The sequence below is a fragment of the Lolium perenne genome, chromosome 2 (genome assembly GCF_019359855.2).
Source record: "Lolium perenne isolate Kyuss_39 chromosome 2, Kyuss_2.0, whole genome shotgun sequence".
Lineage (NCBI taxonomy): Eukaryota > Viridiplantae > Streptophyta > Magnoliopsida > Poales > Poaceae > Lolium > Lolium perenne.
The window spans coordinates 16,819,200-16,843,572 of record NC_067245.2 but is presented as its reverse complement, the minus strand read 5'-3'; positions in this window follow the sequence as shown (position 1 = coordinate 16,843,572).

Sequence of the window (24,373 nt, the reverse complement as noted above, 5' to 3'; positions counted from 1 at the left end):
ATGGGCACGGCAAGCCTCTCCACGAGGTGGAGCAACCGTGGCCAGAACTAGAGGAGGAGGAAGAAGAACAGGCACAGGAGAGTGAGAGAGAAGGGTGGCACACGTACCCGGGACGAGCAGTCAAGCAGATGCGGCCATGACGGCCACGGCGGCGCGCACCGAGTGCTCGGTAGCACCTGGCCAGGCCAGGCCATGCTCCGACCAGCGCCGCAGCGGCCCACACCACCGCGGCGAGGCCCACGGCGGCGCCATCGCGCCTGGAACCCTGGGAGCAGTAGGATCGCCACGATCCCGTGACCCTAGCACCAGAGAGGGTCGAGGATGAGAGCACCAGGTCGCCCGCATCAAATCGACGCGGATAGATCGACGCGCCGTCAAGAGTCGCGTCGATTGCGCACCATGGCGGGGGCCAAGTCCGGCGGAGCTCGCCGGAATCGAGCAGCGACGGCGAAGGCGACGCAGGTCGCCAGAGAGAAGTTAGGGTTAGGGTTTCACACGCGCACGAGAGAGAGAGAGAAGTGAGGCTGGTCGAGCCGGACCAGGTGGGTCGGTTCGACCTAACCCCGCTGGGTTACACCGACAGGTGGGCCCAGGGGTAATTTGGTCATTTCCAAATTCATTTAAAAACACAAACTTTGACCAAATTTTATAAAATCATTATAGCTCTAAAAAAATAATTAAAAATATGAAAACCACTCAGTATAAAAAACTCTATCATAATAAAATATGAAATAGAATTTTTGAAGTCAAACAAGAATAAGTTCAAATTTGATGATTTAAATAATCATTTAAATCACACATTTTATTTTCAATAATGAAAATAAGTCCATAAATTCTTTTGGACTTTAAAAACACCTTGACAACATTTCAAGGTTGTATTTTACCCTAAATAGAGTATCCCTAAGTGATTCTTAGTATTAACCTCTCACATGAAATAATAAAGACATCGGAAGGGGGGAACAAACCCTAAAACTGGAATCATGCATCAATGCTTCTTTAACCATTGCCCTTATCGGACAATGATGCTATTTTTCAGCAATAGAGGACAAGGGTCAGTCCACACCATCCAACTGCAACACTTTGCAGTATTCAGGCAAGTTCATCACTTGCTCATGTCATTTGTGTATTTCTATCAAATTACTTGCAAAGTACTATGGTTATCACTATTGCATAAAAACCAAAACCACTATCTTCATAACTATGAATATGACTATGAGGCTGGCAATGGAACCATGGATTGTGTTGATATGGTGGAGGTTCCATTGCAAGGGTTTATATCCATCTAGGATTAAACAACAAATGTCGCCAGTGATTCTTGTGCCGTAATACCCGTGTTAACCATAAGATCCGGAGTGGGACGGAGTAGTCAAAAGTGTTTCCACCTCTCGTTCATCAACGGATACGCTTTACCGTAGTACACTTGTAATCCAAGGGGGCAAGCTGGTGAGGCTGGGGAGTCCTAAGTCCCCACGGCATTGTCCGTAGTACACTTGTCGCCCGAAGGAGCAAGATGGTGGGGCTGGGGAGTCCTAAGTCCCCACGGTATTGCGGTCTATGATGGGTTGCAGCTACAGGCGAAGGAGTTTGGTTCGATCCCAGACTGTCGTCGTGGTCGGGGTCCACCCTGAAATATATGGGAATAATGGGACCGGCGAGGACCCAGGGTCGGGGCATGCAACAAAGGGTGGGTGTTCGAGGTAGCGGAGGAACATGATTGGCTAGACCTTATACCGGGCCTCACACCGAAGGAAGTGTGGACGGGAAAGCTGCCCGGTTGGAACCAAGGTTAAGATCTCTTATGGGTAAAGCAACACACCTCTGCAGAGTGTAAAGAACTGTGACCTGTCACTCCCTGTTCCGGGATAAGGAACTACGAACGCGGCCGGAAAGGAGCTCCATGAAGTTCTAGTAAACCGGTGAAGGCTGACGGACATAGCTCTTTGGAATAAAAGCAATCTCTTGAAGAAATGTTTATCAAAACTTGCATTGGTATTAGACTTTCTGGTCTAATATCGTAGCTAGAGCATAAAACACCTCTTATCTATAATGAACTTGTTGAGTACGCTCGTACTCATACCACTCTTAAATCCCATGCTTAGATTGTCTGAACCGTCTGGAGGAGGACTACGACAACAATGAAGGAGCCGAGATCATCGGCTATGAAGAACCAGACCTCTCTGGAGGTATCGAAGGCGTAGACTACCTCATCGTCTACGGATCCGGGGAGGCTTCCGGAGGAGATCAAGCCTGAACAGCTCGAGTAGTAGTAGTGGCCGAGCAGCCCGAACTCTTAGTATTTAGCTGCTCGAAGAAATAAATGTATAACTTAATGAGACTCTTATATTGTAAGCTAAGTTGGGTTCGCCTCGAACCCAGGAGTATTCCTCTTAGGACCCAAGAGGAGCTCCGAGACGACATATGTATGATATTTGTAATAATAAATGAATGAGTTATGGACCTGCTATGTTCTGTTGTACTACTCTGAGGGATGTAATATTTGCGGAATGGTACTTCGTGAATGTTATATCAATGACTGGCATACTACAACATGCAGTGGTATGCAGGGTCACCACAGTTGGTATCAGAGCAAAAGCTTTGACCTTAGGTTGGAACCTAGTAAATGGGACCAAACGTTAGGAGTCAAATAGGATTAGTAAAGAATTCTCTAAAAAGTATGGTGTATATTCAATTGAGAATACAACAATCATATCTTTTAGTGCGATAATTCTTTATTATCTCTATTATGATGCTTTATTACTAATCTTATAATCTTTCTATTTCTACAGCCAACATGGCAAGTTCACGTCCCGGACGAAACGTGAAAGTGATGGATTCTACACTGAGTGAATATGAAGGAGGACTTGCAGATATTCTACGAGCCATGTTACTTGAATTTGGGTGTGATCCCCAGATCCAAGTAAAGAAATACATGTACTACGATGGTACTGTATTGGCCAAGTGTAGGGTAGGACTGCGACTTCCCGAATCTTTGGGAATGAGCGTAGTAATGCCAGCAGGGGAAGCCAGAACTATCAATACAGCCTACCACATAGCCATTATGAGAGCCATCACTGATATTCGGGAGCATAAGACGAAAGAGCTTATGGGTTCCGAATTTACCCACATTCCTCATATGCAGGAGGAAGAAGATCCCATGCTTAACCACTACAAATATGCAAAACGCAAACCAATAGCAGCTGCAAAATACATGGACAATAGCCGCAACTTCATATCATTACTCTTTCAGTTGAACCATCATCTGACGGGAGCAATTGATACGATGCTAGAGGAGTTTACTGAACCCAAGGAGGAGACTAGGGGGAAAGAACCTATGGAGAATGTGGTTCATACACCAGTCTATTCAGCTGGTGACTACATTAGTATTGACCCTCTTGAGCGTGAAACTACACCTGTTACACCTGGGAACTATCTGAGAAGTTCCTATGGGGGATATGAGGGCGGAGAGGAATCCGGAAACAATCAGCGTTCCGAGACTCCTATAGAAAATTCCACGGGTTGGCGTTGGGGATCTGATACTGGAACTCATAGTACTTCAGTGTATTATGACGGGGAGATGAATGATGACACCACGACCCAGAACCAGAGTTATCTTAGTAATGAAGGAGTTGATGGAGGGTACCCGACACAGGTTGAGTCGGGTACGAGTGTTGGAAACACCTATGGTGGAGCTACAGGGGAGTACACTCGATGGGTGGACTATGATGCACTTAACGATCAGTTTGTGAACACTGATTTCTCCCTAGCATCATCATCTGATTCGGACTACCAGCCAACGGGGAGACCTTATGTTCCAGGGTCTATCAGGAGGACGACACGTTCGACCGGATGGAAGCCTGGGATGTACCGGGAGTGAAGATCAACTAGAGTCCACCAAGGGAGGCGAGACTACAATACACAAGTACCACGTGTATTGTAGTGTGTAATATATGTAGAAATTTGTACATATACTTTAATAAGTGAGTTTGCATACTCACATTGACTTGAGTATTGTAATAAGGCCACTTAAGTATGTATATACATGGTATATGTTTTGTATGATTTGGATTTGCTTCTTGATTTCCATTGCGTGACTAGTTCTGTGCACAAAGTTGAGCTCAGAAAAGTTGCGCATGGAGTAATTATGAGTATCATCTTGTGATGCAGAACTAGGGGGTTATGTCGGGAGCGTTAGGAGAGGAGACCGAAGCGCAGCGCATGGAGCGCGAAGCAAAACAAAAGGAAGAGGCTGAGGGAGCAGCCAGAGATCAGTTTCCACCACCACCACCACCCATGACGCAGCAGAATTTTGTACAGTACATGCAGCTGGTGGAGGAAAGACAACGTGTAATGTTGGAGCAGCAGAACAAATTCTTCCAAGAATTGCTGCAACAGAACCGGGTAGAGAGACCCGAGAATCCGGGAGTCACCTTAGGAGACTTCCAAAACACCAAGCCTATATCTTTCGCATACGCGCCCGAGCCAATGGACGCGGAAGATTGGCTTATGGATACTGAGCGAAAGCTCAATACCGTTGGATGTAACGACCAAGAGAAGGTTCGCTATGCTACCCATCTGCTGTGTGGACCTGCCGCATCATGGTGGGACAATATCGTAGCCGTTTATCCGGCTGGAAAGTTATTTACCTGGGAGGAATTTGCAAGGAAGTTCAGGGAATCCAATGTCCCTGAAAGTATTGTGGAACTGAAGCGTCGAGAGTTTGAAAGTCTCGAGCAGAAAGACAAGGCCATCCTGACCTATGTCAGGGAATTCTCCAAGCTGTCTCGGTATGCAGTTGAAGAAGTCAACACCGAGGACAAGAAGAAGAAAAGGTTTCTGAGGGGGTTAAGTCCCCAGTTCAAGGTTCAGCTCCGTATGATGAGAGCGACGGAGTTTCAAGAGTTGGTGGATGCAGCCATCACTCTGGAAGATGATTTCAAACAACTGCAGGAGGAGAAGAGGAAAAAGGCCAAGTTTGAGCCCAAGAGGTTTTCCAATAACAAGCCTAATACCAGCTTGAATTTCAAGCCAAGATACAACAACAACAACAACAACAACAGCAACTACTACGGTAGTAGGAAGAATCAAGCATTTCAGACTGCAAACCAAATAGTTTGCCGTATTTGTGGAATTAAAGGACATACTTCGAAGGACTGTCGCAAACCCAGAATCATCTGCTTCGGGTGTCGTCAGGAGGGGCACATGATGAAAGACTGTCCCAATAAGAAGAATGGAGGAGGTCAGTCCGGAGGAGGAAGAAGCTGAGGAGGAAACACCGGAGGGAACTGGAAGAATAAGAAGCCCTTCGGCAAGTTAAACTGCACCAGTCTGGAGGAGGTGGTCAACTCCGATCAGGCGGTGATAGGTACGCTCCAGATACTCACTCATCCTGGCAAAGTACTTTTTGATACTGGTGCAACTACATCATTCATTTCTCAACAATTCATCATCAAACTTGGGATTAGTTGCACTAAGTTAGATATACCCATAACCATACTTTCTGCGGGGGGAACGATAGTAGTAACCCACACCAAACAAAAACAAGTCATCATGATCAATAAGTGCGCGTTTGACGCGGACCTGTTCATTCTACCGATGAAGGACATTGATGTCATTCTTGGTATGAACTGGTTAGAAGCTAATGGAGCATTGATCGACTGTGTGAACAAGACAGTATCATTGAAAAGCCCCGATGGAAGTAGAATGATTTACCAAGGCGACAAACATACACAGATTGAAGTGGAGCTACAGCTGAACAGCATGAAAGAAGTGAAATTGGAAGATATACCTGTAGTAAATGAATTCCAGGATGTGTTTCCTGCGGAATTACCTGGTATGCCACCAGATAGGGAGATAGAATTCACTATCGACCTAATTCCAGGAACAGCTCCGATTGCTAAGGCACCATACAAGATGGGGCCCAAGGAGTTGAAAGAACTTAAGGAGCAACTGGATGACTTGGAACAAAAAGGATTCATACAAGAAAGTGTTTCACCATGGGGATCACCTGTAATCTTCGTGGATAAAAGAGATGGAGGAAGAAGGATGTGCGGAGACTACAGGAATCTGAACAACATCACAATCAAGAACAAGTATCCACTTCCAAGAATACAAGATCTATTTGATCAAGTTAGAGGCGCGGGAGTCTTTTCCAAGATTGATCTAAGATCCGGTTATCACCAGATAAAGATCAAGAAGGAAGACGTTCCGAAAACTGCCTTTGTCTCAAGGTATGGACATCATGAATACCTTGTAGTGCCTTTTGGATTAACTAATGCCCCAGCAATATTCATGAATCTCATGAATAATATTTTCATGCCCTATCTAGACAAGTTTGTCATCGTATTCATCGATGATATCTTGATCTATTCCAAGAACAAGGCCGAACATGCTGAACATTTGAGGTTAGTGTTGCAAACACTAAGGGAACATCAACTCTATGACAAATTTAGCAAGTGTGAATTTTGGCTAGATCAAGTGGAATTTCTTGGTCATGTCATTAGCAAAGATGGAATCGCTGTTAACCCGAGTAAGGTAGCAGCAGTTCTAGAATGGGAAGCACCCAAGACTGTCAAGGAGATCCGAGGATTCCTAGGAATGGCAGGATATTATCGGAGATTCATTGAAGGATTCTCCAAGATAGCAGGACCCATGACCAAGCTGTTAAGAAAGAACACACCATTCGTGTGGTCAGAGGAGTGTGAGAAGAGTTTTCAAACTCTGAAGGAGAAACTCACCACGGCACCGGTGTTAGCAGTTCCTGAAGTTGGCAAGGATTACACCGTGTACTGTGACGCATCCAAGCATGGATTGGGTTGCGTACTCATGCAAGATCGGAAAGTGATATCTTATGGATCAAGACAACTCAGACCTCATGAAGTGAACTATCCAACACATGATCTAGAATTAGCAGCAGTTGTATTTGCACTCAAAACATGGAGACATTTTCTCTATGGAGCTAAGTGTGAGCTCTATACAGATCATAAGATCCTCAAATATTTCTTCACTCAGAAGGAACTCAACATGAGGCAGAAAAGATGGCTTGAATTGATCAAGGATTATGATTTGACCATCAATTACACACCAGGAAAGGCCAATGTTGTAGCAGATGCTTTGAGTAGGAAGAGCACTGGAGGAGTGGAACAAGAAATATCACCGGAGTTGAGGAAGGAAATAAGTCAAGCCCAAATACAACTTTGGGAGAAGGAAGCCCATGAAGGATTATCGGCGTTGCAAGTAGCCGATGAGTTAAATGTTAACCTGAAGAATGAGATAATGATGGGTCAGCTGGACGATCCATTCATCGTGGAGGAGATGAGAAGAATAGATGAAGGTAGACCATCAGAATTTCATCGTGGAGAATCTGGATCATTATGGTTCCAGAAGAGAATTTGTGTTCTGGATATTGCTGAAATCAAGGAAGTAATACTCCGTGAAGCCCATCAAACACCATACTCCATTCATCCGGGTAGTACAAAGATGTACATGGACCTAAAGGAGTTATTCTGGTGGAATAACATGAAGAGAGAAATAGCACAATACGTGGCGGAATGCCATACCTGCCAGAGAGTGAAGGCAGAACACCAGAGTCCGGCAGGAAAGTTACAACCTTTACCCATTCCAGAGTGGAAATGGGAGGAAATAGGGATGGATTTCATCACCGGACTACCCATGACTAATAAAAAGAAGGACATGATATGGGTAATCGTGGACCGGTTGACGAAGAGTGCACACTTCTTAGCGGTAAATCAGCAGGATAAAGGAGAGAAACTCATCGATCTTTACATCAAAGAGATCGTGAGTAAGCATGGAGTGCCCAAGAAGATCGTGTCGGATCGAGGATCCGTGTTCACATCAGCATTCTGGAAGCAACTACACGAAGCTTTAGGATCCAAGTTGGACTATAGTACCGCTTATCATCCCCAGACAGGTGGACAAACCGAGAGAACCAACCAGATCTTAGAGGATATGCTCAGGGCTTGTGCCCTAGATTTCGGAGGATCATGGGAGGAGCACTTGCCACTAGCAGAGTTTTCATACAATAATAGCTATCAAAGCAGCATCAAGATGGCACCGTTTGAAGCTTTGTATGGAAGAAAGTGTAGATCACCGATATGTTGGTATGAAGCCGGAGCAAGCAAAGAGTTCAACCCTGATTATGTCAAGGAAAAACAACAAATCATTGACATTATCAGAGATAGGCTCAAGATAGCCCAAAGCCGACAGAAGAGTTATGCCGATCAAAAGAGGAGAACATGGGAGCCACGAGTTGGAGACATGGTTTACCTTAAGGTGAGCCCGATGAAAGGACTTCAGAGGTTTGGAGTGAAAGGAAAGCTCAGCCCTAGGTACATCGGACCATTCAAGATTTTGAGTCAAAACCGAGGGTTAGCCTTTGAATTGGAATTACCAGGAAGGTTATCTCAGGTTCACAATGTATTCCATGTGTCACAACTCCGAAAGTGTCTGAAGACCCCCGATGAACCAGTATCACATGAAGAGCTTGAGTTACAACCAGATTTGACATACATCGAGAAGCCAGCAAAGATTCTCGAGGAAAACTGGAAACAACTCAGGAATCGAGCGATAAAGTACTGCAAGATACAATGGAAGCACCATCCCGAGAGGGAAGCCACCTGGGAAAAGGAGGAAGACCTGAGGAAAACATACCCCAAACTTTTCAGGTATTACAACCACAACTTCGGGACGAAGTTTTCTTTAAGGGGGAAAGGCTGTAATGTCCCAGGTTTAGAGACGATCGAGGGGTAGATCTTAGAAAGGGATGTGCATTGCATTGTAAATTACGGGGAAATTTCGCGCTTTTAAAACAAAACTGCATCAAAGGGGGACAGGTTTCTCTCTCGACACCTTACAGGGTTAGGGTTTCGAGAGTGCGATGAACTTGTTTCTACTTATCTAGATTAGGGTTTTGAGAAGAGAGAAGTGATATTACATTGAAATCTTAAGTTGCATGATTGAATTATAAGTTAAGTTGTTTGAATGTTCAAACCAAATTTGAATTTGAATTTCAAATTCAAACATTAAATAATCATCACATAATTCAAATTCAAGATAATTTCACCAACAATTATCATTAAGCAAGAACATGAGTTATACAACAACTAAATTAAGCTCATTGAGAGAAACTTGAGCTTTATTGATCAACACACACATAATACATTGTCTTTACAATATTCAAATTTGAATTATGGAATTACAAAACATTACAAGAATTGAATAAATAGAAAAAGAAAAAGGAAAATTACAAGATATCTAAATGACCTAAACTACATTGTGATCTTCATGAATTCCTTGATCTTGATGATCTTGAGTTCATCCTGATCAGCACTTGATACCTGCACACATACACAACAACCAAATCATTAAGCCAAGTGGCAAAGCCACTTGGCAGGTTAGCAAACAAATGAAATGAAGGGGATATGATCAAGCTGCCGAGCTGATCTCTCCACAGCACAAGTCCCAAGCTGGACTTGCACACACATACAACCAGGCAACACACAAGGCTGTGTGCATGTGTAACAACACACACACCAGAGTGAGTCACCACAAGCTGCAGGCCAAGCTGTCGACCAAGAGAGCAAAGCAAGGATCATATAAAACCGTTTCCACCGCCAGAAACAGCAACCCATCGACAGACTTCACTGGTAAGTCACCAGAAATCAAGAACACAAAGAACAGGAAGAACAGCACTGCTGTTCAACCTGTCCAAAACCATCACAGCATCAAATTAAGCACCACAGGCTTGCTAGGAGGAGCAGGAGAAGCAATTCACAAAGCACTGAAGCAATCCTCTACACCAACAAACCATCTAGGAGCTGGAGTGAGGTATAAACAAGATCAACCTGAGCAAAACCCTGTTTTGCTCATAAATAAGCATACACTTGCATCACAGAAGCAAAGTGGGTATGAAACCCTGTTTGCATCATCATCTGGCTACTAAGCCATTTGGTGCAAGCAAACTGAAGATTAGCCAGAAGGAATTCACCAAGGGAACATTGGTGTGTCAGAATGGTGACACTACCAGAGAAATCCAACATGGATTTAATCCCTAACTAGCCATCCAAACTCACCTAGCACCACACAGCTAGTTACACCATCAGATTATAGACATTTAAATGTCTATTTTGTTTTCAACATCAAAAGCTATTGGTAATCCAGACATGGATCAACCAGATAGCATGAGAGAGTCATAACAACAGCCACAGAGTGGGGAGCTACCCTTGACAAGATCACAAAGGTCGCCAGGGTCACCTCAACCCAAGCCAACACATAAAACCACCACATCATCATCCATTTGGATTCAGTAGAGGGCTAGGGTACCAACCAGTGGTTGTCATCCAACTAGCCCTAGCTAATTCAATTAAAATGATCATCACTGTGTCACAGTTCACATCATTCATCCATTTAGCAAGGCAGAATAAACAGATAAATGAAACAGACAAGCAACTAATGCACAGAGCCTTGCAGATGATCCAATGGATCATTGCAAGCATCCACTGATGCTTGGGCAAGCACCAGCACACACAGGCCAAGCCTGTATGATGCACACATAGCACTAGATGAGCACCAGTTAGTCACAGAGAGGAGCACACAATTTCTCACAAGCAATTACTGATCAATTGATCAACAGAGCACCACTAGCTCTTCCTACAGATTGCCTCATCCAAATACAAAGCAACAGAAATAACCGGAATCTTTGAAGAAATCCAACCATGTCATAACTGAATTCACCGATAATCACATAAATGATTTATGATTGTATCCAGTAGCACATCAAATGCTTGATGAACCACTGGATCCTAATACACAAGCAAAGCACATATCAATTCATCACTGAATAACACTGATAAGCCAACAGTAATGCTCAATTGAGCATAATCATGAATTTTAGCACAAGAAATAGCACACAATGGCTCTGGCACTTGCAAAATTGCAAGAATGATACACATCGTGCCAGGGCAATATAAATGAACACACTTGAGTGTACGGCAAGCATAATAACATGAACAGAGGCACAGAGCTAGAATCAAGCAAGAATGGCAAGCATAGGCAGGCGAGCATAAGAAATCTTGCACAGGCATGGCAAGGCTGCACACAAGCAGAGCACAAGCACCGGCATGGCCATGGCAACAATGGCCAAGGCCGGTGGAGCCCAAAGAACGAGATAGCAAAGAAGACATAGCAACCCAGCGCAGCAGCAGCACAACAACTAGCACAGCAATAGCACATCAGCATACGCTTGCACATCGAGCATGGCATGGCAGCAGAGCATGGGCACGGCAAGCCTCTCCACGAGGTGGAGCAACCGTGGCCAGAACTAGAGGAGGAGGAAGAAGAACAGGCACAGGAGAGTGAGAGAGAAGGGTGGCACACGTACCCGGGACGAGCAGTCAAGCAGATGCGGCCATGACGGCCACGGCGGCGCGCGCCGAGTGCTCGGTAGCACCTGGCCAGGCCAGGCCATGCTCCGACCAGCACCGCAGCGCCCCACACCACCGCGGCGAGGCCCACGGCGGCGCCATCGCGCCTGGAACCCTGGGAGCAGCAGGATCGCCACGATCCCGTGACCCTAGCACCAGAGAGGGTCGAGGATGAGAGCACCAGGTCGCCCGCATCAAATCGACGCGGATAGATCGACGCGCCGTCAAGAGCCGCGTCGATTGCGCACCATGGCGGGGGCCAAGTCCGGCGGAGCTCGCCGGAATCGAGCAGCGACGGCGAAGGCGACGCAGGTCGCCAGAGAGAAGTTAGGGTTAGGGTTTCACATGCGCACGAGAGAGAGAGAGAGAAGTGAGGCTGGTCGAGCCGGACCAGGTGGGTCGGTTCGACCTAACCCCACTGGGTTACACCGATAGGTGGGCCCAGGGGTAATTTGGTCATTTCCAAATTCATTTAAAAACAAAAACTTTGACCAAATTTTATAAAATCATTATAGCTCTAAAAAAATAATTAAAAATATGAAAACCACTCAGTATAAAAAACTCTATCATAATAAAATATGAAATAGAATTTTTGAAGTCAAACAAGAATAAGTTCAAATTTGATGATTTAAATAATCATTTAAATCACGCATTTTATTTTCAATAATGAAAATAAGTCCATAAATTCTTTTGGACTTTAAAAACACCTTGACAACATTTCAAGGTTGTATTTTACCCTAAATAGAGTATCCCTAAGTGATTCTTAGTATTAACCTCTGACATGAAATAATAAAGACATCGGAAGGGGGGAACAAACCCTAAAACTGGAATCATGCATCAATGCTTCTTTAACCATTGCCCTTATCGGACAATGATGCTATTTTTCAGCAACAGAGGACAAGGGTCAGTCCACACCATCCAACTGCAACACTTTGCAGTATTCAGGCAAGTTCATCACTTGCTCATGTCATTTGTGTATTTCTATCAAATTACTTGCAAAGTACTATGGTTATCACTATTGCATAAAAACCAAAACCACTATCTTCATAACTATGAATATGACTATGAGGCTGGCAATGGAACCATGGATTGTGTTGATATGGTGTAGGTTCCATTGCAAGGGTTTATATCCATCTAGGATTAAACAACAAATGTCGCCAGTGATTCTTGTGCCGTAATACCCGTGTTAACCATAAGATCCGGAGTGGGACGGAGTAGTCAAAAGTGTTTCCACCTCTCGTTCATCAACGGATACGCTTTACCGTAGTACACTTGTAATCCAAGGGGGCAAGCTGGTGAGGCTGGGGAGTCCTAAGTCCCCACGGCATTGTCCGTAGTACACTTGTCGCCCGAAGGAGCAAGATGGTGGGGCTAGGGAGTCCTAAGTCCCCACGGTATTGCGGTCTATGATGGGTTGCAGCTACCGGCGAAGGAGTTTGGTTCGATCCCAGACTGTCGTCGTGGTCGGGGTCCACCCTGAAATATATGGGAATAATGGGACCGGCGAGGACCCAGGGTCGGGGCATGCAACAAAGGGTGGGTGTTCGAGGTAGCGGAGGAACATGATTGGCTAGACCTTATACCGGCCTCACACCGAAGGAAGTGTGGACGGAAAGCTGCCAGTTGGCACCAAGGTTAAGATCTCTTATGGGTAAAGCAACACACCTCTGCAGAGTGTAAAGAACTGTGACCTGTCACTCCCTGTTCCGGGATAAGGAACTACGAACGCGGCCGGAAAGGAGCTCCATGAAGTTCTAGTAAACCGGTGAAGGCTGACGAACATAGCTCTTTGGAATAAAAGCAATCTCTTGAAGAAATGTTTATCAAAACTTGCATTGGTATTAGACTTTCTGGTCTAATATCGTAGCTAGAGCATAAAACACCTCTTATCTATAATGAACTTGTTGAGTACGCTCGTACTCATACCACTCTTAAATCCCATGCTTAGATTGTCTGAACCGTCTGGAGGAGGACTACGACAACAATGAAGGAGCCGAGATCATTGGCTATGAAGAACCAGACCTCTCTGGAGGTATCGAAGGCGTAGACTACCTCATCGTCTACGGATCCGGGGAGGCTTCCGGAGGAGATCAAGCCTGAACAGCTCGAGTAGTAGTAGTGGCCGAGCAGCCCGAACTCTTAGTATTTAGCTGCTCGAAGAAATAAATGTATAACTTAATGAGACTCTTATATTGTAAGCTAAGTTGGGTTCGCCTCGAACCCAGGAGTATTCCTCTTAGGACCCAAGAGGAGCTCCGAGACGACATATGTATGATATTTGTAATAATAAATGAATGAGTTATGGACCTGCTATGTTCTGTTGTACTACTCTGAGGGATGTAATATTTGCGGAATGGTACTTCGTGAATGTTATATCAACGATTGGCATACTACAACATGCAGTGGTATGCAGGGTCACCACACTTCTAGCGCCGGTTTCTTGATCGACTCCGGCGAGGTACTGTTGAGGATGGCGAGGGACTGGAAGGGATGGAGAGGGAATGGATAGGCTTCGAGACATTAGGGTTTTAGGGCGGATCTCCGGGCATATTTATAGACCACGACGGGGTCTGGTTTGCTCTCTCACCGGCGACAATGGCCGAGATGCTTGGCTGGTGATGGAGGTGAATTGGGCGTGAATCTTGGCGATTTAGGATAGGCTCGGACGCGAGAACGATTGAGCGAGGTTCTAAGACTACTGACGACGTCCGGGGTTGATCTTATCATCGGCGGGGACGTGTCGAAGCTCCTCCACCGCGCTGTCGTTGCCGGGAAGGAAGACGAAGCTCCTTTTCTTCTCTTAAGCCGAAACGGTAAGGTGGGTCGAATTTGTTCGTGGGCTGGGCTACTGGTGGGCTTGGTGTGGAGATGGTTGCTGGGCTACGGTGGCCTGCCAGGTTAGCTTCTCTCTCTATTTTCCTTTTCCTGATTTATTTTCTGTTTTCTATTTTCATGTTTGAATTCAAATTTGAATTCGGTTTTGTTTTACAGGTTCTAATATATTTGAATATCAATCTAAATTGATAACAATGCTCACTGTATTGTTTTGTTGTTAAACAATCATTTTATAATTGATTAAATTTGTGTTATTGGAAAGCACAAATTAAAAATGCAAATAGATATGAATTTTAGGGTTCATCTCAATTACCTTATTAAACTTAGAAATCAATTCTATTTTAAAAGATATGAAGTTGAGAACATGTGAATGTTGAACATATTCTATTTTGCAAATGCTTAGCCTATTGATTATTCATATATAATTTAGGTATGACTAGGGTTTAGCAAATGGGAAAGGAAATGGGATTGGTTCATGATTTTATGTGTATGATAGTTCTTAGGGTTTAAGAATATGGTTGACTTTACTCTGTGTTAAATAATCTTGCTTAGCAAACTACTGACTTGAATTATCTAAGATAGATCCTAAGCTTATTATGATTAACTCAACTACTTCTATGATTTCTATTTTATTTGGTTCACTAAACAAGGTATTTGGATAGCAAAGTAAAATGGAATATTGATTTCATTCTACTTACCAGATGGCATTAGTCTTTAAGTATATATGGCTTGGTTTATACTTGTGGCACATGATACACAAGTTAGGAAACAATATTTTATGTGGTGTGAATTCTACTTGAAAGGTTTAGGGTTTTGCATAATCTTCACTAAATTTAAGTATAAATAGGCATGAGGTATGGCAGGGTTATAATTATAATCCAAAGTGATATTTGGATTGGGATTCAAATATGTATAAGCTTGATTATGTTTTAGTAGCTAGAGTTATCCTCCTTACTTAGGTAGAATTAATGTATCAAGGCAATGCTAGGTTTGTCTTAAGTGTTTAGATAGACAGGGTTTACCACTAATGTCATAACTACTCCATACAAGGCATGAGTATTGGTCTGGATTAACTACTATTGATTCACATATTATTTCATGAGAAGAAGGAGATCTATGGATCACTTGTAGAGGTTTAACTTAGCATCTCAATTTATAAGGTAAGATCATGCATTAGACATGATCCACTTATTCCTCACTAATCTCTCTTCTTTAATACTTCTCTCAACACACTCACTTAGATTCTTAGGGTTTATGATCATCACCCAATTTGTAATGATCAAAGTATGGCCTTCTAATAATTCATTAGTGAATCATGGTTCTCTCTCCTAGATCAAGTATTAGTCCATATACTTGAGTATACCTCTTTAGGTTGAGCTCTTATGAATAAGTAGGGTTCTCTAGGGTTTATGATCATTAACAAGTTGTAATGATCACAACACTTGCCTCTCTATAATTACTAGAAGAATAGGTTCATACTTACCATCAAGTATGAGCTAGGTTAAGTAGGGTTTAGTACTTGACTTATATTTCTTGTATCATTGGTTAGTATCAACAAGTACCTCAATTGGATAAGGTTTAAATAGTAATCTAGGTTCTATTCAATGGATAGAATAAGCATATGAATGATTCTCTCCTTTCTCTAAGGTTTAATGGAATGAGTTAGGAAACAAGGTTGGAATGATCCAAAGTTAATGATGAATGAATATGAGTGTTCTTGACTTGGTTCAAGTATTGTAGTTGAAAAGATATACCATGTGACTCATGGTAGGAACATTTATCTAGTAGAAGACGTGGATAAGATAAGTAAAGAATAGTGTCTTATTTAATTGTGTTCCTTGATTTAGGATTGAATAATTATTCATGTGTTGTTGTAAGGAATGGCATGTTGAGATCCTTTATAAGATCTTGTAGTTGGTCCTTACTTAAGGTGTTGTTTGTTATTAAACTAATTCTATTTGATCTAGCCCATAGATCAAATCATCTCTACCCAAAATAAGGTTTTAGCAAAGATCACAGTGAAGTTTATATCGCTTGACTTGATGATCTACTTCAATTCTAGCAAGTCAAGTGAAACTTCAGTTACTGTGGTATGTTTTATTTGAAAGCGCGAAAATTCCCCGGATTTTCTATGCATGAATGCAATGCACACTTTGGTGTTCTCTCATTTTATTGCCTCTAAACCTGGGATATTACAGCCTCTCCCCCTTAAACTGAACTTCGTCCCGAAGTTCGAACGCTCTCATGTTTCGGAATGTTGAAATGTCTTGAACAGATCACCATCCTTCAACTCCATGGTGATCACACTAGATATAGTTGGATATATCCCTTGTCCAGATTCTTCCTGGAGTCTTCTGATGTCTGGCACTGATACTTTCTTCAATTATATGATTTCTTCCAACACTCTAAGCTTATAGGTTTACTCTCCTAAGATTCTTGGATTAGGACATCTTCTTATGCTAATGGACTTTACTAATGGTTGTGGTGACATCTTCCTATTTGGGTACTTAAAACTTGGTTCTACCAGCTGCGATAATCCAGCTACGATGTAATATGGCACTATGGTGTACCAGCTGCGATGTCCAAACCTTAAATCTAAAGGATTTGTTTTAAAATAAGGTATTGTTTTCCCTTACCACCATAACGAAAGTAATGGTACTTAGTAAGATATTTACAATAGGCATGGTCCTGGTTGTTTAGTCCTATGAATGGATTAGACTCATTTAGTCCATCCCATCATGGCTTCTAGTTTGTACTAGTTATCTTCCTTTTGGTTTCTTTAGGTTCCATGAAAGGAATCTTTCTAATAGGCTTATGTCTTGGGTATGGTCAAACCCTTCGGTCTTTTGTTTTCTTTGACCTTGATTGTCCTCCGATATCTTCTTCCTCCAACTTCATTATCTAAGGCTTAATTAAGTTCTCTTGGTTTCGAGTACTTACAATTACCCACTCAAGTTAAGGTCTAACCCTTACTTCCTCGAGATATGAACCTCGGCTTCTGGTCTGACATCCTTCTGAGAGTACTTTTATATGGGTAGTTCCCAACAACCTTATAAAAATAAGATCGGACTTCCTCTCAGATCAGACCTTCTTCTTAGTCCATCATACTCCAAATATTATATCTTAATACTTCTCATTCAGCCTTCCTCTCCCCCTTGGAGTTTACTAATGATCTTCCAACTTCCTTTCTTCTAATCATTAAAATCCAAGGTTAGGTAGTTGGTTTATTTTTTTGTACCTTACCAAAGTCCCACGAAGAATTCTTTGCGGTGTATCCACACAGTTGTGGGTATCCATTATGAATCCTCCGACTAAATATTTACCAACCACGAGATACCAGCTGTGAAATACTAGCTGCGGAATCCCCCTTTCTTTTAGGGTAAAGAAATGTTCAAGCTGCGGGCTATCTGGTACCAGCTACAGACTATCTAGCACCAGATGTGGCTTATTGGATACCAGTTGTGGCTATGTTATGGTTTTAGGCAATATCTACCTACCAGCCGTGGCTACTTACAAAGTTTTTAGTTAAGATATACCTCCCTTCACATCCTTTCTCTTCATGATTATCCTATATCAGCTGCGGTCTTATTATACCAGCTACGACTCCACTTGTCTATTTTTCCTTCTTCTAGGGTTTGTTTTACAAGATGACCACTTGTTGATACTATGAAAATAGTATTGTAAGTGACTTCACTTGCATTCCCTTCTTCCAGAATGAATACAGCTCTACTTCTTCCGCTCCATATTCACTATTTTTCTCACTTCCATGATACTTCCATGTTGAAGCACTCCTTGATTAAGGATAAAAGTGAGTTTTTATTGGTCCTTCCTTCAGGTTGTTGTGGTTGCTTCCCACAATTTTACTTCCTTCTTCAAGTGAACCTTCATCTTGTCTTCAAATCTTCAGAATTCATCACTTCCTCACACGAATACCTTTACCTTCTAGACCTATAACATCAAGTAAGAGCTTGATATTGCAACATGCATTTGCATATCAAAGTCAAACTTCATGTATGGATCTAGTCAATCAATGAAAATCTAATAAAATCCAATAAAATCCAGCTTTGTGCTTATAATACACATCCTTATATGCCTGAATATAGTAGTTGGGTAAGACATCCCTAAACATCAGGATCAGATGTGTAATATATAACACCACATAAGATAGGTTTAGGTTGTGATACTTAGCACGAATACGTGAATTTCTACTATTTGTCTCAACATTTATCTTAATTGCACATTTGCAATGAGACAAACTTGAAACAAAATGGCCTGGGGTAGTTGAAGTCAACCTAGTTTTCTTTGGAAGTACTAACAAAATAGTATACCATATATATGTGCTATTGAGGACTACTTCCTAAAATACAATTAGTTCTAACATGTCTATTCTAAACACATGATTGTTTAGGATATACCACCTATAACTCTAGGATTTCTCTATGTGATATGCTCTAAATAAGCCTTCTTTAAATTAAGGACTATGGTTCTAACATACTTGGTACAGTTATTAGGATTTTAAGGCCTAAGCTTTCGAACTATTCCCTAAATCCTACTCCTTATCATACTCTTGTAATTCACTTGTGATGTTCTACTCCCTCACATCATGATTCTCAAGTGAATCATATATGATTACCAACTCTACCATGAAATGTAGACTTAAATACTCCTATCTCTCTTCCTTACCTCCTATGATTGACTCATCATAGGTACATACTACCTTATATAACTTATCTCCCTTACTTAACATCAGACATTTGACATTTTAAATGACTCTTACTTAACCATACTTGTATTGGTATACTTCTTCCAATAGGATATCTTCCTTATGGTTGTATCCTCTCTTTGGACTACCATGTGTTGTATACCAACTGTGGTCTACTACCACAAATTATCTTAAACTCCAATGGTGTTCTAGTTATTTGGAATGAAGCAAGATAACTATCTAACTTTATTTAAGAAAGATAGATAAGAAAGATTGACTCAAGTGTGTCAGGATTATTCTCAAGTGAATACCCATCTCAAGTCAAAAGAATAGTTGGTTTAGCATAGTTGGCTTAGCTAAAACACTTCCTATAGACACTACCAAACCTATAGGTCTCCTTTAAAGGGTTTTAATCCTAGGGTCAAAGCATTTGCTCTGATACCAGCTGTGGTGACCCAGCGTACCACTGCATGGTGTAGTACACAAGTCATTGACATAACACAAGTGAAACACCGTTCCACTCATATTACATCTCTCAGAGTGGTACAACAGAAACATATGCGAGTCCAAGGTATGTCTATAGAAGTACACACGAACTGTTTACATAAGATCCACACAGCCTCCTACTTTACAGTGAGGTAAAACTTCAAATAAAGCTCCAGAAGAACGACTCGTAGTCTATCTTATAGCTAACTCAAGTTTAAGAGCTAACTGGCTTGCTATAGAACTCTGGCTACTTGGGTGCTAGGATTAGGGAAAGGTTCCCTTCTATCACTAGTCTAGGTTTCCATTATCGCTGATGCAGAAGTTGAATCCATTGACTTCTTTGATTGGATTCTTCATCTTGTTGCAGTTGACTCCCTTGTCTTTGAGTTCCACGGTAGTTTCTCCTTCGGTGCCTTGATCTAAGAAGGGGTTCAAACGAGATAGAATGAGTACGAGCGTACTCAGCAAGTTCATATTAGGAAATATGTGTATCATGCACTAGCTACAGCCATAGACCAGAAAGTCATAGGCTAATGCAAGTTTTCATAAACATTTCTTCAAAAGGTTTATTTTATTCTGAAAACTATGCCCGTCAGTCTTCACAGGTTGACTAGAACTTCGTGGAGTTCCTTTCCTGCCGCGTTCGCAGTTCCCTTCCCGGAACATGGAGTGACAGTCACAATTCTTGATACCCTCTGCAGAGGTGCGTTACTTTACCCCACAAGAGATCTTAACCATGTTGCCGGCCGAGAGTATGTCCTCAGCTCGTCCACACTTCCTTTGGTGTGAGGCCCAGTATAAGATCCAAGCCAATCACTGCCTTCTCCGCGACCCTGCAAACCCACCCTTTTGTCCAACCGTACACCTCCAGTAGACTTCCCCCGATAATACGGCTTTACTCATGGTGTACTCCGGACAATCCATCATAGATCGTAGAGCCATCATCACTAATGGATGGGGATTTAAAAGGCTATCCCAACCTACGGCAGTGCCTCCAACACCCCGCCGGCTCTACCAATCCGTTGGCGTGCAGAAGGGAAAAGATACAACTGACTTCCCCAGAGCCATTATAGATCTTATGGATAACGCGATATGTACGGCGCTAGAATCACTGGACAGCATTGGTAATTAATCCTAGGGTGATATAACCCATGCAATGGAACCTCCACCATATCAACACATACCATGGTTCCATTGCCCACCACATAGTCATATTCATAATTGTAAAATAATACTTTGCTTTTCAATGCATGAGTGATAAGTATAGTACTTTGCATATAGTTTGATACAAATAATCAAATGACATGAGCAAGCGATGAACTTGCCTTTCTTGACTGTAAGATTATGCAGACAAAAGCTTCGATACATGATAACTCCAAATTCTGAAATACCATCATCGTCCGGTAAGGACAATGTTTAAAGAACCGGCAAAGATGCTATAATGCATAGTATGAGATGCAATCGTCCCGAGCGTAACCTAATCTCAATGATTTAGGATGCATGAGTTGTAAAGATTTCTTTAGGGTTGGTTGCACTTTTAGAATGGTTCTCAAACAAGGTTCTTATTAGGGTTTGGTTATATTAGCATCGTAACCAAGTGATATTAGACATCATAACAATCATACACATACAGAATAGTGATGGAATAATATGTAAAGAACAGTTGTCAATTTTAAGTTCTACAGGTCATGGTTGATGATTACTTATGCTATACTTCAAAAGAATAAATTTTGAAGAACATGTTGTTTAAGAACTAATAAGTATTTCAAATAAGAACTATGGTTTCTATGGTTTGACTAACATTTGTACTTCAAAAGAATAACTGTTGAAGAACAGGTTAATTAAGAATATGAACTATTATATATAGGTGCTATGGCTTTCTAGGGTTTACTATTGAATTCATTTAGTTCTTGGATAGGAACTAGTTGGGTTCTTAAGTTGAATTGGTTCTATATGCAACAAGTATGGGCAGGTTTATTACTATGGTTGATTATGATATCATATCAAAGGATGGTTATCCAGATGGTTCTATAAATTAGCTACTAGGTTTTGATGATTGAGGTTGATCCTAATGGTGTGGTATATAGGATTGATGATCAATGGTGCTAATATGTGGTAACAAACTAGGGTTTATACCTAGGTGATACTAGTGAATCTTATAGGTTTTAAATTGAAATAGAGACATGAAATGATGACTCATGTGAATTGGTTTATGCTAGTGAATCATAAGCATGTATTCAATTGTTGCTTATTAGGGTTCTATATGTTAAGTGAATCTCACATGATCATATGTGACACATATCTAGGGTTTTAGAGTTGGTTCTAAGGTGGAATGATCACATAAAATAATGGGATCAAGGTCTTACTCAAATTGAAACTAGGGTTTCTGAATTATGGTACAACTTCTAAAATGATGATTTGGCAATATAGGTGTGGTTACTAATTACTTTGAAACAACATTAGTAATGGTTTGATATTTTATTAATTTTCACAAGATTTAATAATTAGAGTAACTCTTATTTAGGTTTAATTAAGAATCAGGGTTTAATAATTGTTATTAGGTTTTAAAATAATTAACTTGTTAACTTAAGAATGTTTAAGTAAATAAGTTTTGATTTACCAAATAATATTGGCTTATAATATTTTCTTGAGTTATTACTATTTAAAGAAAATAGAAAATAGTAATTTGCAAATTAGGGTTTATGAATTACCACTTATAATTAAGTTAATGCAAATATGATAAATAAAATTAATCTTAACATTTTAATTAGTTACTGAATAGTTATAATTTAATTTTGAAACTTTACTAATTATGGAATTCAAATTGCATTTTAAATAATTGAAATGGCATAATTAATAAGGTTAAAAATAAGTAAATTTTTATTTTGACACACATTTTTGTTTTATATTTTATTTGAATAGAGTTTATTTTTGTGAGAATTTTGATATATTATTCATAATTTTCTGAGTTGAAATGAATTTTATACAATTCTGCAAAGTTTCAGTCATTTACTGGAATTTGAAATAAAGCAAAAATACTAAGCATACCGGTTCACGTACACCCGCAGCGACTGACTGGTGGGACCAAAACATATGTTGACTGCCACGTTGGCGTGGACAAGTCAAAGAGCTTACGGGGGACCCACTGCCACGTCGATCTGCCGGCGGCTCAACGCCGGCGAGGCAGGGTACGACGGAGACAACGTTTTAAGGTCTCCCAGGATGCGCGTCTAGCCTCTCTCGAACCCCCACAACATTCTGAACATGATGGTGCTAACGCTCATCGCGGAGGACCACTGGAACTATGCCGGCGACATGCTCTGCGGCGGCGCTCTCCGGCGGGATCACTAACTCGGTGCACAATTGATGAAACGAAGCGATTAGGAGGTAGATGCACATTCATACCGTGATGTTGATGATGTGGTCGGCGAGGTGAATCATGGACAGAATCGATCACGAAATCGCCGATACCGATGAGGTTCTGCGAAAGGGATCGATCAAATTGGGCCGATTGAAGAAGCTTCTGCTCGATTCCTAGCTTGAGGATGACCAGCACGACCAGGCGCTCATCCTCGACCAAACGGCGGATGCTGAGGTGGCTTCTAGCGCCGGTTTCTTGATCGACTCCGGTGAGGTACTGTTGAGGATGGCGAGGGACTGGAAGGGATGGAGAGGGAATGGATGGGCTTCGAGACATTAGGGTTTCAGGGCGGATCTCCGGGCATATTTATAGACCACGACGGGGACTGGTTTGCTCTCTCGCCGGCGGCAATGGCCGAGATGCTTGGCTGGTGATGGAGGTGAATTGGGCGTGAATCTTGGCGATTTTGGATAGGCTCGGACGCGAGAACGATTGAGCGAGGTTCTGAGACTACTGACGACGTCCGGGGTTGATCTTATCATCGGCGGGGACGTGTCGAAGCTCCTCCACCGCGCTGTCGTTGCCGGGAAGGAAGACGAAGCTCCTTTTCTTCTCTTAAGCCGAAACGGTAAGGTGGGTCGAATTTGTTCGTGGGCTGGGCTACTGGTGGGCTTGGTGTGGAGATGGTTGCTGGGCTACGGTGGCCTGCCAGGTTAGCTTCTCTCTCTATTTTCCTTTTCCTGATTTATTTTCTGTTTTCTATTTTCATGTTTGAATTCAAATTTGAATTCGGTTTTGTTTTACAGGTTCTAATATATTTGAATATCAATATAAATTGATAACAATGCTCACTGTATTGTTTTGTTGTTAAACAATCATTTTATAATTGATTACATTTGTGTTATTGGAAAGCACAAATTAAAAATGCAAATAGATATGAATTTTAGGGTTCATCTCAATTACCTTATTAAACTTAGAAATCAATTCTGTTTTAAAAGATATGAAGTTGAGAACATGTGAATGTTGAACATATTCTATTTTGCAAATGCTTAGACTATTGATTATTCATATATAATTTAGGTATGACTAGGGTTTAGCAAATGGGAAAGGAAATGGGATTGGTTCATGATTTTATGTGTATGATAGTTCTTAGGGTTTAAGAATATGGTTGACTTTACTCTGTGTTAAATAATCTTGCTTAGCAAACTACTGACTTGAATTATCTAAGATAGATCCTAAGCTTATTATGATTAACTCAACTACTTCTATGATTTCTATTTTATTTGGTTCACTAAACAAGGTATTTGGATAGCAAAGTAAAATGGAATATTGATTTCATTCTACTTACCAGATGGCATTAGTCTTTAAGTATATATGGCTTGGTTTATACTTGTGGCACATGATACACAAGTTAGGAAACAATATTTTATGTGGTGTGAATTCTACTTGAAAGGTTTAGGGTTTTGCATAATCTTCACTAAATTTAAGTATAAATAGGCATGAGGTATGGCAGGGTTATAATTATAATCCAAAGTGATATTTGGATTGGGA